This window comes from Chanodichthys erythropterus, chromosome 2 (genome assembly GCF_024489055.1).
Source record: "Chanodichthys erythropterus isolate Z2021 chromosome 2, ASM2448905v1, whole genome shotgun sequence".
Lineage (NCBI taxonomy): Eukaryota > Metazoa > Chordata > Actinopteri > Cypriniformes > Xenocyprididae > Chanodichthys > Chanodichthys erythropterus.
The window spans coordinates 11,925,205-11,939,616 of NC_090222.1; positions in this window are offsets into that span (position 1 = coordinate 11,925,205).

A 14,412-nucleotide genomic window follows, 5' to 3' on the forward strand; every position below is an offset into this window, starting at 1 on the left:
TGCCTAACTTCAGTTCTAACTTCAATTATGTTATGTCAACATAACTGAGTGCTGCAGGGGAGACATATTTTTTTTTTGTAGGCCAATACCTGGGAATGAGTTCTTGTTGTTGTTGTGGTTTTTTTTTTAGCATTTTTAGCACTTCTGTTGTTCTAAAGTCAATAGAGTATCTCAGAGATTACGTGTTTTTGTATGCAAAACCCGGAAGCGAGTTAGCATTTTAGGACTTCCGGTTTCATCATCCTAGAGTCTATAGGCTTTTTGAATGGGTTTTTGCTAAATTGCCTGAAATAAGGTCTGTTTTCATGCTTTCATGTTTTGATCTATGTTATAACCCGCTTGTGAATTTTTAAAACCTTTATTGTGTCTTAACAACGGCGGTTGCTAACAAGTTGCTAAAAGGGACTCCTTCCTTTGGCAGGGACTTTAGACGTCATCATGACAAACAGGACATTTGGACAGCATTTCTCATAAAAAGGAGGATAAGTATTCATACACAGCGCAGATCATAATCAGCAAGCATGTTTTTAAATAAAGTTGTTTTTAAAATAAAGCTTGAGGAAGCTTTGTGGTGGTGACATTGATCCGCGACCATGGTGTGCTGTAGTCCATTTATGGCCTACTGTTAGCCTTTTATATCTGATGACTTTATTTAGACTTCAAAATGTATAAACGTTGTGCAAAATTGTAAAGATTATCTTGATAGACAAAATATGTAAGTGTCATCCTTTGTTAAACAGAGCTTATTTTTTTGTGAATTTCCAAAAGTCTATGGGAAAAATGCATAGGCTCGAGGGAACTTCCGTGTTGCCCTACAAAAACACATAATCTCTGAGGTACTATATGGCTTAATCAAAGCAAAATAAAAGCATAAAGCAAGCCTCCAAGATCAGCAAAAAAAATATTTTTTTTATATTTTTATCATTTCAACGGCCTTTAAATATTTTAATTGGTTTTTGGTGCCTGAAGGTCTGTGGTTAACACAAACTTAAAATATCATGTTTTATTCTTTTTGCAAACATGTGGCTAAATAGGTCTACAGAGGTTGTCAAGGACATTAAACATCATCATTCCAAACAGAACTCATAGTCAACTTTCACAGCCTCATTGTGTCTATAATTGTGCTCTTGCAATCTCATACTTAGAAAGAAAATATTTTTTTAAATAAAGACAGAAAGAGTTGCAAGATGATAAATGATGGTGATCAGTTTACTGATCATTTACTAATGGCTTGTTCATCATTTGTTCATGATTAACAATTGTTTATTGAGATAATGATACAAAACAATTTTGACATGAATACTTCAATCATTTATAAGTTATAAATAATGTATCAACTAATAATTTATAAACCAAATATAAATGAATTAAACTTTTTTAAAAGATAATTTACAACACATTTGTAAATCGTTAGCATACCACTTATTACTCATTTATGAACTTATAGTCATGTTTTGTAAATGATTCGTTCATCATTACACTAATATTTTTATACAATATTTTATACACTAATAATTTATAAATGACTCATAACTGCATTAAAAAAACATTCATAAAATGTTAACATATCACTTATTAATCATTTATGAATGTATAGTTGTTACAGTACAGAAGGGCACAGAAACACAGGAATGCAGGTAATATAGTTTATTGAACAACCAGTTGCAGAAACGGAGTGCAAGTCAGGTAAGTATCTTTGAAGGAGTCCTTGAGGTAAGCATACAGGTAAGACCATGTGCAAACGAGACCGGACAGTGACTGTGTGAGAGCGTGTGCCTTTTGTGCTGCTGCTGATGACGGTGCTGATGGGCTGCAGGTGTGTGTGATTAGAACTCGGGTGATGACGTGCGCTGCGTCTGGGTGATGATAGAGCCTAGCGTGTCTGTGAGAATAGTCATGTTTGTAAATTATGAATTCCTCATTAACAAATCATTTATAAATGAATTATAACTTAACTTTATCATAAAATGTGTTACTGAAATATTCACAGGAGTCGACAAGGATTTTTTTAAATCTTTATTTTGGGCACTTTTGACAGGGCACAATGACCACTTGTTTGCGCCGTCACAATAGATACACATGTGCATGAAGCTGCAACGCTGTCTAGAGCACTTTCCTGTCTTGAAATTGATGAAGACCTGGTTAGTGGAAGTGAAATAATTCCTCCTTTTGGAATCAGCTCTTTTGAAGCTGATTAGTTGAAATTAGAATTTGCTGGCCGCGGGACGTAACTAGTCGATTTTGCCTGTGAAGAATCTGGGCAGGGGGGCTTTAAAGGTTTTATCAGAGGACAGGCTGTGGTGGAGTGGGCGACTGATCTGCAGACTGCACAAATTATGTTACGACAGCCCAGGAACACTCTGTTGTGCAGATCCAAGTCTAAAGCTCCCCAGTAAGGGCACTGGTTCCACTGGGCTATATGCGTATGGCACATTTGCCAGAAAAAAGCTTGTGATAAAAAAGTGGGTACCTCCAAATGATAGCGCGAGTTCAGCGATTATCATGAGATAATCACTGAGTTCTCCTCTCCTGTGGGGAAGTGCAGCTCAAATTGTTTTACTGTAAAGGCTAAACACAATGGACAATTTTGTATATACAGTGGTGCTCAGAATTATTGGCACCCTTGGTAAATATGATCAAAGATGACTGTAAAAATAAATCTGCATTGTTTATCCTTTTAATCTTTAATTCATAAAATGAGTAAAAATCTAACCTTTCATTGAAGAAAAAGAATTGAAAGTGGGGGGGAAATCACATTATGAAATAAATGTTTTTCTCCAAAACATGTTGGCCATAATTATTGGCACCCCTAGAAGTTTTTATGAGTAAAATATCTCTGAAGTATATTCCCAGTCATAATTTTTTTTAGCACACCAGGGTGATCATAAACATGAAATTGTCCAGCCATGACTTCCTGTTCCACAGGAGTATAAACATGAGGGAACACAAAGGCCAAATTCCCTTAAACATTCATCACAATGAGTAAAACCAAAGAATATAGTTATGATGTGCAGCAAAAGATTGTTGAGCTTCACAAAATAGAAAGTAGCTGTAAGAAAATAGCTAAAGCATTGAAAATCCCCATTTCCACTATCAGGGCAATAATTAAGAAGTTCCAATTAACTAATGATGTTACAAATCTGCCTGGAAAAGGACATGTGTCTAAATCATCCTAATGCGCGGTGAGGAGGAGAGTTTGAGTGGCCAAAGACTCTCCAAGAATCACAGTTGGAGAATTTCAGAGATTAGTTGAGTCTTGAGTCTCAGAAAGCGATTAAAAAAATATATATCAAACAGCACCTACATCCCCACAAGTTGTTCAGGAGGTTTTCAAGAAAAATCCTCTGCTCTCATCCAGAAACAATCTCCAGCATATTCAGTTGTCAGACATGATTGGAACTTCAAATGGGACCGGCTTCTATGGTCAGATGAAACTAAAAAAAAGAGCTTTTTGGCAGCAAACCCACCAGATGGGTTTGGTGCACACATGGATAAAAAGTACCCCATGTCCACGGTTAAATATACTGCTTGATCTTTAATGTTGTGGGACTATTTTTGTGCTGGAAGTCCTGGACATCTTGTTCAGATATATGGTATCATGGATTCTACCAAATGAAAAAAAACAACACAAAAATGTGTCACTGAGCACAAAATGACGCTTCTGCCATGGTCTTCCCAGTTCCCTGACCTGAACCCTAAAGAAAATGAGTCAAGTGAACTGAAGAGAAGAAGCACCAACGTGGAACTGGGAATCTGAAGGTTCTGGAGAGATTCTGCATGAAGGAATGGTCTCTGTTCTCTTGTCAGGTGTTCTCCAAACTCATCAGGCATTATAGAAGACAAATCCGAACTGTTTTCTTGGCAAAAGGAGGTTGCAAAAACTATTGAATAAAAGGGTGCCAATAATTGTGGCCAACATGTTTTGGATATAAACATTTATTTCATAATGTGACTTTCCCCCCACTTTCAATTCTTTTTCTTCAATGAAAGGTTTTGCTAAGTTTATGAACTTAGCACAGTGTTTATATATATATATATATATATATATATATATATATATATATATATATATATATATATATATATATATAGGTCTCCACTCTTGCTGATTGGGTTGATTGCTGACTGCTGGTTGGAATGATGTGATGATTGGTCAGATCATTTGAATGAGGTTTTCTTGAACTTTGTTAATCAAACATTATTTTCCTGCAATGTGCAGAAGAAGAAGCCTTGGAGTTAAAGGCTCTAATGTCTGTGCAGATAAAGTCAATGGAGATACGGGCAGTCAGGAACACGCCGATCTGGAGGCAGTTTGAGTGCTGGTTCGGAGCCAGAGCCAAGATTCAAATCAGTTCTTTGACTTCGGAAACCCAAAACACCAGCTCCGAACCAGGAAAAATTATTTGTAAGAAGCACCAAAACATTGCTGGTCTAGAAGTAAGAACAACTTGGGTTTGAAGGGGCTGGGGGCGGGGTTACCGAGTCTAAAAAGAAACTTTTCATTTTTGAAATAGCAGCTCAGTTGTAATCTCCATCTATATACAAATTACAACGAACCATGTTTGGATGTGATTGTGGCAGAGGGGTGTGGTTTAGCGAGGTTTGTGACAGGAGAGAGAGCTGGGAAACATGTGGTGGGTAAGTGGGTCAAGTGCAAATGATGAACACCTGAGTCTTGTTTACTGAAACCAATTACTCCACTGGTGTGGAGAGACTGGATAAAAGCCACCAGGGAAACCAAGTCTGGGGAGACAGAATCTGGACTGAGGATCTGTACGTGTTCACTGCATTCTCTGGAGATCTGTATTGGATTGGGTTATTTTGCTTGATGCTTATTGAAGTGCAGTGAGCACGACTTTGGCTTGAACACTGTGGTTAATAAATTGTACAAATCCTCAGCAAAGCCGACCCGGTCCTTTTCCTTCCTACAACCTTGAACATTGTTACAGCGATGTAGGTGTGCAAAGCCATGAGCATCAATAGTGGTGAAACATCTGCCATTATTGATGAAAGGCTTGTTTGAGATACAATGGAGCAGCACGGACTGATCAGTGGGCACACCACTCCCTGTGCTTTTGGATCGTTCTTGCGGTGCTTTGATGTCATGCACCCATCGCTCTGCAAGAACCGATGCATCTCAAACAAGCTTAGTGTGTTTGGCGCTACCACACTAGCTTTGCTGTGAAATATGAGACGTATACAGTGACGTAAGACCTGGCTTTGTGCTGGCTCTCTAGCCCGTGGAAAGGCAAATCGGTTCTTAGAAGGCTCATCAGTTGAAACAACTCCGAACTGGCACTAGCACTAGCTCTGAACTAGCACCTGGTTCGTGCTGGTGGAAAAAGGGCATGATGAGAGGATTTTGAAGTTGGTGCAGAAGATATTTTGAAGATGAGAGCTGGTCAACATTGTTTCCATTGCAGTTTTCATACTTCCCAAATTCACTTTTTGCAGAATGTCCTTGTTTCTCTCTTTAGGGCTTCAAAGTCTTGACAGAGCAACTTCACTGGACTTGGAGCTTCTTGGGACTGGAACCTTGAACCAGGACTGGAACAGGAACTGGAGCCTGGAACCAGAACTGGAAACTGCAGCAACTCGGAAACTAGAACAATCTCTGGCGCTGTTTGCTGACAGCTGCAAGACCGGACGAACACTGTGACTGCGTGTTAGAAATCAGGAATGGAGAAGAACATCGTCTTCAAACCAAACTTGGGTCTTCAGCCGGCAAAGTTTATATCCTGTCCGACTCGTGTGCTTCCCTTAATCTTTACACATTAGGTCAGTAGACAGAGAGTAGGCGGTCTTTTGTGGCTGTTCAAACACATTTAACCACATGAGCGTTTTCACTACGAAAACATCCCGTCTTTCATATCCAGTGTTTTGACTGGCTGATGCTGACAGAGGTGGCCATTGGATGGCCTCTATCTTGCATGAGGTTAATTTACATAACTTAAAGTTCATGTTTAGATCAATGACTTTAAGGTTTTTCCTATGCATAATTCACTTTCCAAAACAATTTCAGATTAACCTAGGCATTATTCTGAAAACATAGTATCCAAACATCATTGGGAAATAATTGGGAAATTTTACCTGTGCATTCATGTATACCTTTATAGGCAAGTTTGTATATTTCACATGTACACAAACAGCGCTCATTAAGTATATACAGTTCTGTTAATAGAAATGGAGAAGAATTGCTCCATTTTGTCCATTGTTTTCCATATTTATATAGAGAATACATCTTTTGTGGCTTCAAGCCACTTGGCAAAACCTGTCTGGTGAGTGGAGACAGTGGCCGTTCACAGACTGAGGAACTGGGGTGAACAATGGGGAAAATGGTGATAAGATTAGTCTGCTAAATGCCATGCTAATGTCATCATTCTTCCCTTGCACAAATGGCAATTGTCTTTGCAGGCTTGTCTCCTAGTCTGCCAAATTCCTTGTTTGTGGAACTTCTTTTGGAGGTATGAGTTTTCTGCTTTTTCATCATGGCAGATGTGATGAGGGGAGTCTGCCCTCATGTTCACCTGGTGATTACTACAAAACTCAACAAAACTGTTCAAAAACTGTACGGTCTTGAACAAAACTGAAAAGTTCATAAAAGTTTCAAGTGGCACTGTGCTTATTGAAAGAATAAGAACAAGTTGTGCAAAGTCTCAAAAACAATGCAGTTAACCACGCACCCGGAACTTTCTCACAAACATTCCTCCAGCCTCTGATGCAAGTTGATCATCTGTAAATCAACAAGGATAAAACTACTGAAGTTACTTCACACTGTGCTTTGGCTCCACTATAACAAGCTGATCTCCTTGCAGACACAATCCATTAATCTGATGTTCAGGTGAAACTAGCATTATGCAATGTGTTTACGTTGATGTGAAAAAATGCCCATGTGCCGATTTCACTGTATGCATCCAAGAACAATTGCATTTACTGAATGTTGCTTTGGTTGACAATCTACCAGCTGACATTTCGTGTAATAATCTAACAATACTTCACAGTAGCCTACTCCATGGACTCTCAGGCTAAAAAACAAGGTCACGGTTTTTATTGGCCTTACATGAAGAACCCTGTTCCCTGGACTGATGTATGTTGGTACTCCTGTACACAGACGGACGATTGCTCCTGTCCGCCTCCACTCTTCCATTCCAATAACAACATCAAACAGGTTCTCCCCAGTCAGTGACGCACCCACTGAGAATCCTGTTGAATGTGCCCTAGTTATTGGCGATTCTATTACACAGAACATGAAAATAGAGACACCAGCCACCATAGTCACATGTTTGCCGGGAGCCAGAGCACCTGACATCAAAGCAAATTTAAAAGTGCTGGCTAATGCTAATCATAAATTCTCTAAAATTATTATTCACGTTGGCACTAATGATGTTCGACTTTGCCAGTCGGAGATCACTAAAATTAACATTAAAGAGGTGTGTGAACTTGCAATTACAGAAAATTTACATTACAGAAGTCAGATAATTCCCAACACATAAAAACTCTTACACCTAGATATTATCACATAGAGACTGTATCTGTACCCTGAATTAGTAAAAATAAAAAACTTCCAGTCCCACTTTATATTAAGTGGCCTTAATTACTAGGTACTTACATCAACAAATAAGTACAATGTACTTATTGGGTTCATACTGAATTGCAAAACACTTTTGCTGCTATTGAGGTGGGATACGGGTAAGGTTAGGGAAAGGGTAGGGGTAAGGTGTAAGGGATGGGTCAAAAGTGTAATTATAAATGTAATTACAGAAATTAATTACAGATGTAATTACATGCAGGTGTTTTTAAAATATAAGTACAGTGTAAAAACATCTATGTACACGATAAGTGCGTTGTATCAAGTGATTAATTTAAATGTAAGTACATAGTAGTTAAGGCCACTTAGTATAAAGTGGGACCAAACTTCCAAACACATTTAATGGTAAAAATTTAATTGATGTTCAACAAATAAAAAAATAGAGATCATAATGATTGTAACGAATGGAGACTCATGGTAAGATCCATTTGCAGCTTTATTGAAGTAGGAGTGGTCGTAAAGGCAGGATCAGACAGGAGCAAACAGGAATCACAAGGAACAGGCAGAATCGTGGTCAGAATACAGGCAATGGTCAAAGGCAGGCAGATATCAATCACGGAACAGGATAACAAGGCAAGGGTCAAAGACAGGAACAGACAGGAAAACAGGATAACGCTTGGAAATGACACACTGGGTAATCAAGACTTCGCGGTGAGGTGGTGTGTGTGACAGTCCTTTATAGTCCTGGTAATGAGTGGCAGCTGGGTGTGGTGATTAGTGTGGAGTGATTGTGAAGTGAGTGCAGGTGATGAGCAATGGAGGATCATGGGAAATGTAGTCTGGGATGTGACAGGAACAGACGTGATCGTGACAATAATAAACAAATGATAAATCTTGGGTTGTTAAATATTAGATCCCTTTCTTCAAAATCATTTATTGTAAATGATATTATCACAGACAATAATCTAGATGTGCTGTGTTTGACAGAAACTTGGCTAAAACCGGACGATTACATTACTTTTAATGAGTCTAGCCCTCAAGGTTATAATTATTGACACAATCCTCGTCAGAAAGGCAAAGGGGGAGGTGTTGCTGTAATTTATAGTAATATTTACAGTATTAGTCAAAAGTCTTTCAAATATAATTCCTTCGAAGTGATGGTACTTTACGTAACATTATGTAAGTTGACATTTGTGCTGGCTACTGTATACAGGCCACCAGGACACCATACAGACTTTAACAAAGAATTTGCTGATTTTCTATCGGAGTTAGTACTAGCTGCAGATAAAGTCCTTGTTGTTGGTGATTTTAATATCCATGTAGATAATAAAAAAGACTCATTGGTATTGGCATTTGCAGACATTATAAACTCTATTTGTGTTAGACAACACGTGTCAGGACCCACTCATTGTCGTAATCATACTTTAGATCTAATATTGTCACATGGAATCGATATTGATGCCGTTGAAATTCTGCAGCAGAGTGATGACATCTCAAATCATTATAGTCTTGGGTATACTACATTTAGTCAAGGTGGCTAAACTGCCTCCCTGACATAAATATGGTAGAACCATCACTTCTACCACTAAAGATTGCTTTATAAATAATCCTCCTGATCAGTTTCATCGCCTTAGCATACCAGACAGCTTAGAAGACCTCAATGTTGCAACAGAAACTATTGCCTCTGACTTTTCCAGCACATTAGACTCAGTTGCTCCTTTGCGTTTAAAAAAAAATTAAGGAAAGTAATCCAATGCCATGATACAATGAGCACACCTGGGCCCTAAAGGTAGCAGCCAGAAGAATGGAGCGCAGCTGGAAGAAAACAAATCTAGAAGTATTTCGCATTTCGTGGAAAGAGGGAATGACTGATTACAGAAAGGCCTTAAAATCTGCTAGATGTGCCTATTTTTCAAAACTTTTAGAAGAAAATAAACACAACCCTAGGTATTTATTTGATACAGTGGCTAAATTGACAAGAAATAAAGCTTTAACTTCTGATGTTTTCAAAGAGCACAGCAGTAATGACATTATGAAGTTCTTTACTTGCAAGATTGATAATATTAGAGAAAAAATTATAACCATGCAACCATCTACTGCAGTATCATGTCAGACAGTGCATTGTAGTGTCCCTAAAGAAAAATTCAATTCATTTACTACTTTAGGAGAGGAAGAATTGTCTAAACTTGTTAAATCATCAAAATCAACAACACGTATATTAGACCCTATACTGACTAAGCTATTGAAAGAGATGCTTCCAGAGGTCATAGATCCTCTTCTTAATATCGTCAATTCATCTTTACCACTAGGACACGTACCAAAAACTTTTAAGCTGGCTATTATTAAACCTCTTATTAAAAAAACACAACTTGATCCTAGAGAATTAGTCAATTACAGGCCGATCTCAAATATCACTTTTCTGTCAAAAATACTAGAAAAGTACGATTATGTTCCTTTTTAGAAAGAAATAGTATCTGTGACAATTTCCAGTCAGGATTTAGACCGTACCATAGTACTGAGACTGCTCTCATTAGAGTTACTAATGATTTGCTCTTATCATCAGATTGTGGTTGTATCTCTCTGTTAGTGTTACTGGATCTTAGTGCTGCATTTTACACTATTGATCACAATATTCTTTTAAATAGACTCAAAAATTACGTTGGCATTAGTGGAATTGCATTGTCATGGTTCAAATCATACTTATCTGACCGTTATCAGTTTGTAGTAGTAAACGAAGAAATGTCATATCAATCACAAGTTCAATATGGAGTACCGCAAGGCTCAGTACTAGGACCGTTGCTTTTCACTATGTACATGCTACCCTTAGGAGATATCATTAGGAAGCATGGTGTTAGTTTTCACTGTTACGCTGATGATACTCAGCTCTATATTTCTTTGTGCCCTGACGAAAATTACCAATTCACAAAATTAACGGAATGCATAGCTAATATAAAAAATTGGATGACCAGTAATTTCCTACTACTAAATTCAGAAAAAACAGAGATTCTAATTTTTGGCCAAAAAAATTCTTCACATAATAACCTAGAATTCTGTCTAACACTTGATGGCTGCTTTGTTAAGTCTTCATCATCACTTCCTCATTAGGAACCTGGGTGTGCTCTTTGATACCAATCTTTCATTTGAAGGCCATGTTACTAGTATCTGTAAAACCGCATTCTTCCATCTTAAAAATATATCTAAACTGCAACATATGCTCTCAATGAAAAATGCAGAACAGTTAGTTCATGTGTTCATGATCTCAAGGCTAAATTACTGTAACACTTTACTGGGTGGTTGTTCTGCTCGCCTGATAAATAAACTACAGCTTGTACAAAATGCAGCAGCTAGAGTTCTTACTAGAACTGGGAAGAATGACCATATTACCCAGTTCTGTCGTCACTGCATTGGCTTCCTGTTAAACATCGTATAAATTTTAAAATCTTGCTAATTACTTACAGAGTACTAAATGGTTTAGCTCCCCACCTGAGCGAGCTCTTAAAGCATTATAGTCCTTCACATCTATTGCAATCTCAGAATTCAGGCCAGCTGATAATACCTAGAATATCAAAATCAACCGCAGGTGGTAGATCCTTCTCCTATTTGGCACCTGAACTCTGGAACAATCTTCCTAGCATTGTTTGTGAAGCAGACACACTCTGTCAGTTTAAATCTAGACTAAAAACGCATCTCTTTAACCTGGCATACACATAACACATTATCAATTTAGATTTTTAAATCCGTTAAAGGATTATTAGGCTGCATAAATTAGGTCAGCCGGAACTGGGAACACTTCCTATAACACCAGATGTACTCCTTACATCAGAAGAAGAATGGCATCTATGCTAATATTAGTCTTTCTGTTTATCCTGAGGTTTACCGTAGTTAACTGGATCCAGGCCGTATAGGTGAGACCAAGGACCTGTGCCTTGACAACTGTCCATACCGGCGTGATGAATACGATCCTCAACTGGATGGAATTGAAATAAATACTTTGATTGTTGCTATCCTATCGGACTTATAATAGCATCCTGAGTCGTAACAAAGCACTGTTTGCCAGAGGAGAACTGGCCCCCCAACTAAGCCTGGTTTTTCCCAAGGTTTATTTTCTCCATTTTAACACCTATCTGCCACATGTTTGCCACCTGAATTCACCTGTTGGAGTTTGGGTTCCTTGCCGCTGTCGCCTTTGGCTTGCTTAGTTGTGGACACTTGACATTTGACTTGACATTTGATATTCAAAACCACTTTGATCTGCCTGCATTGACACTATTCTTTAAGGGCTGCTGTGCAGCCAAAATAATGTACCAGTTATCAATGTAAAGCTACTTTGACACAATCTACATTGTAAAAAGTGCTATATAAGTAAAGGTGACTTGACTTGACTATGTGAACAGACATTTAACCAGTTGAAGGACATGTGCTCCGATTGTCAGGGTTCTGTCACTTCTGTTTAGTTTATTTCTTGGTTTTGTGACAGAGCTCTGACACTCGTTTTGTCTTTGTGTGAGCGTATGGTCTTGAGTGTTCTCAAGCCATGTGCTCTCTTGTCTGTGTGTCTTGTTTCATGTTGGGAGCGTGGCGTTCAGATCCTGGCATTCATGTCTAGTTCAGTTTCGGTTTCCTTTCGATTCGGACACTCGGGCTCCCTGTCCTGTCTTTACTGTGAGCATATGGTTGAGTGTACTTTCACTTGCCGTGCGTTCCTGTCTCGTGTTTTGTGAAGCGTCTGGTCGGTTCTTATTGGCCAGGCACTCTTGTATTGTCATGTTTTGCGTAGCACGCGGTTTGTTTCCACCTGCCGCGTGCTTTCATGTTGTGTTTTTGTCTTTTGCTGTGTAGCACGCAGTCTGTGTTTCATGGGCTGCGTGTTCTCATGTTGTCTTGTTTTGTGTGAACACGTGGCTTATGGGTTCTCTCATTAGCTGCGTGTTCATGTCTCATTTAGTGCTTGTGTTTTTGTTATGTTTGGTGTGAGCACATGGCTTGTCATGTGTTTTTTTTTTTTTTTTTTTTTTGTGCCATGTGCTCTCATGCTCATCAAACAGCACCTACATCCCCACAAGTTGTTCGGGAGGGTTTCAAGAAAAATCCTCTGATTGAAGAAACAATCTCCAGCATATTCAGTTGTCAGACACGACTGGAACTTCAATCGGGACCGGCTTATATGGTCAGATGAATCTAAAAAAAAAAAAGAGCTTTTTGGCAGCAAACCCACCAGATGGGTTTGGTGCACACATGGATAAAAAGTACCCCATGTCCACGGTTAAATATACTGCTTGATCTTTAATGTTGTGGGCCTATTTGAGGTCCTGGACATCTTGTTCAGATACATGATATCATGGATTCTATCAAATACCAACAGATAAAAATTCAAAACCTGAATGCTTCTGCTAAAAATCCAATAATGGGCCATGGTTGGATCTTCCATCAGGACAATGATCCAAAACAAACATCAAAACCAACACAAAAATGTGTCACGGTGCACAAAATTAAGCTTCTGCTATGGCTATCGTAGTCCCCTGACCTGAACCCTAAAGAAAATGAGTGGTGTTATCTGAAGAGAAGAAGCGAGCTGTTATCTTGAGAAAAGCACATTGCAATAATAGGGTGCCAATAATTGTGGCAAATGTAAACTAGAGAAAAACATTTATTTCATAATGGCCTTTTCCCCCTATTTTCAATTGCTTTACTTAAATGAAAGGTTAGAATTTTGTGGATTTTTTGAATGAAAGATCCAAAGGATAAACAATGCAGATTAATTTTCACAGCCACCTTTGCTCATATTTTCAAGGGTGCCAGTTTTAATGGAGGGCACTGTAGCTAGAATAAACACACACAGACATACAAATCATGCATACATAGGAAATGAGAGAGTAGAAATTAAATTAAACAATAGCATAACAGGGGAATTACATTATGCAGACCCTTTTTTATATATCAGAAGATAGAATCAGGAAGTTAAACAGTGTTTTTTTGTTTTTGTTTTTTTTAATGTTATGGAATGCATTTCTTTGAAGGAGGAATAGTTTCACAAAGCAGGAATAGTTTCAGGTAAATTCCTGAAACTGGTGCTGGTAACCAAAAAAATAAAAAATAAAAATAAAAAATATACATATATATATATATATATATATATAATTGACCAAAATTGAGATCTGAAGAATTGAGATTGAGAAAAAAACAAAAAAAACTAGCCTCCACTATTTGTTATCATCAGTAATAGAACTCATTGTCTGTGCAACTTTCATGCGTGGACATAAATAAACACAGAGCACAATGTTGTGACCTCATGAAAGAATGTTGTGTTGCGACATCTTGAAATGTTTTGCAAAAACAAAACACACCATTCCATCAGACTATCAGACTATCCTTTGTTAAATAAGGAAGTTATTATCTTTAAAACAACAGTTTTGGTTACATTTTAAAATACGGTTTCATTTAGTTAACATAAATTAAGAATGAACAAGACTTCTACAGCACTTATTAACCTAAATTAATGTTAATTTCAACATTTACCAATACATTATTAAAATCAGAAGTTGAATTGTTAATATTTGTTAATGCACCATGAACAAACAATGAACGGCTGCATTTTTTTAACTAATATATACAAAGATAAGATTATATTATTTGGTAGCACTTTAGAATACTGATCCTTCATTAATGAATAAATACACAGGAACAAATGAACAATGCATTATTAACACTCTAGTAACTATTAACTAACAAGAAACTCCGATTAATGAATTAGTAAGTAGTAGTGCTCAGTTGAAGGTAGTTCACTGTTAGATAATCAGTAACTACTATATTTTTCATACCTAGAGGGTTACCATGAGCTTCACTTTAGAATACTGATACAAATAAGTAGTAGTTACTTAAGTAAT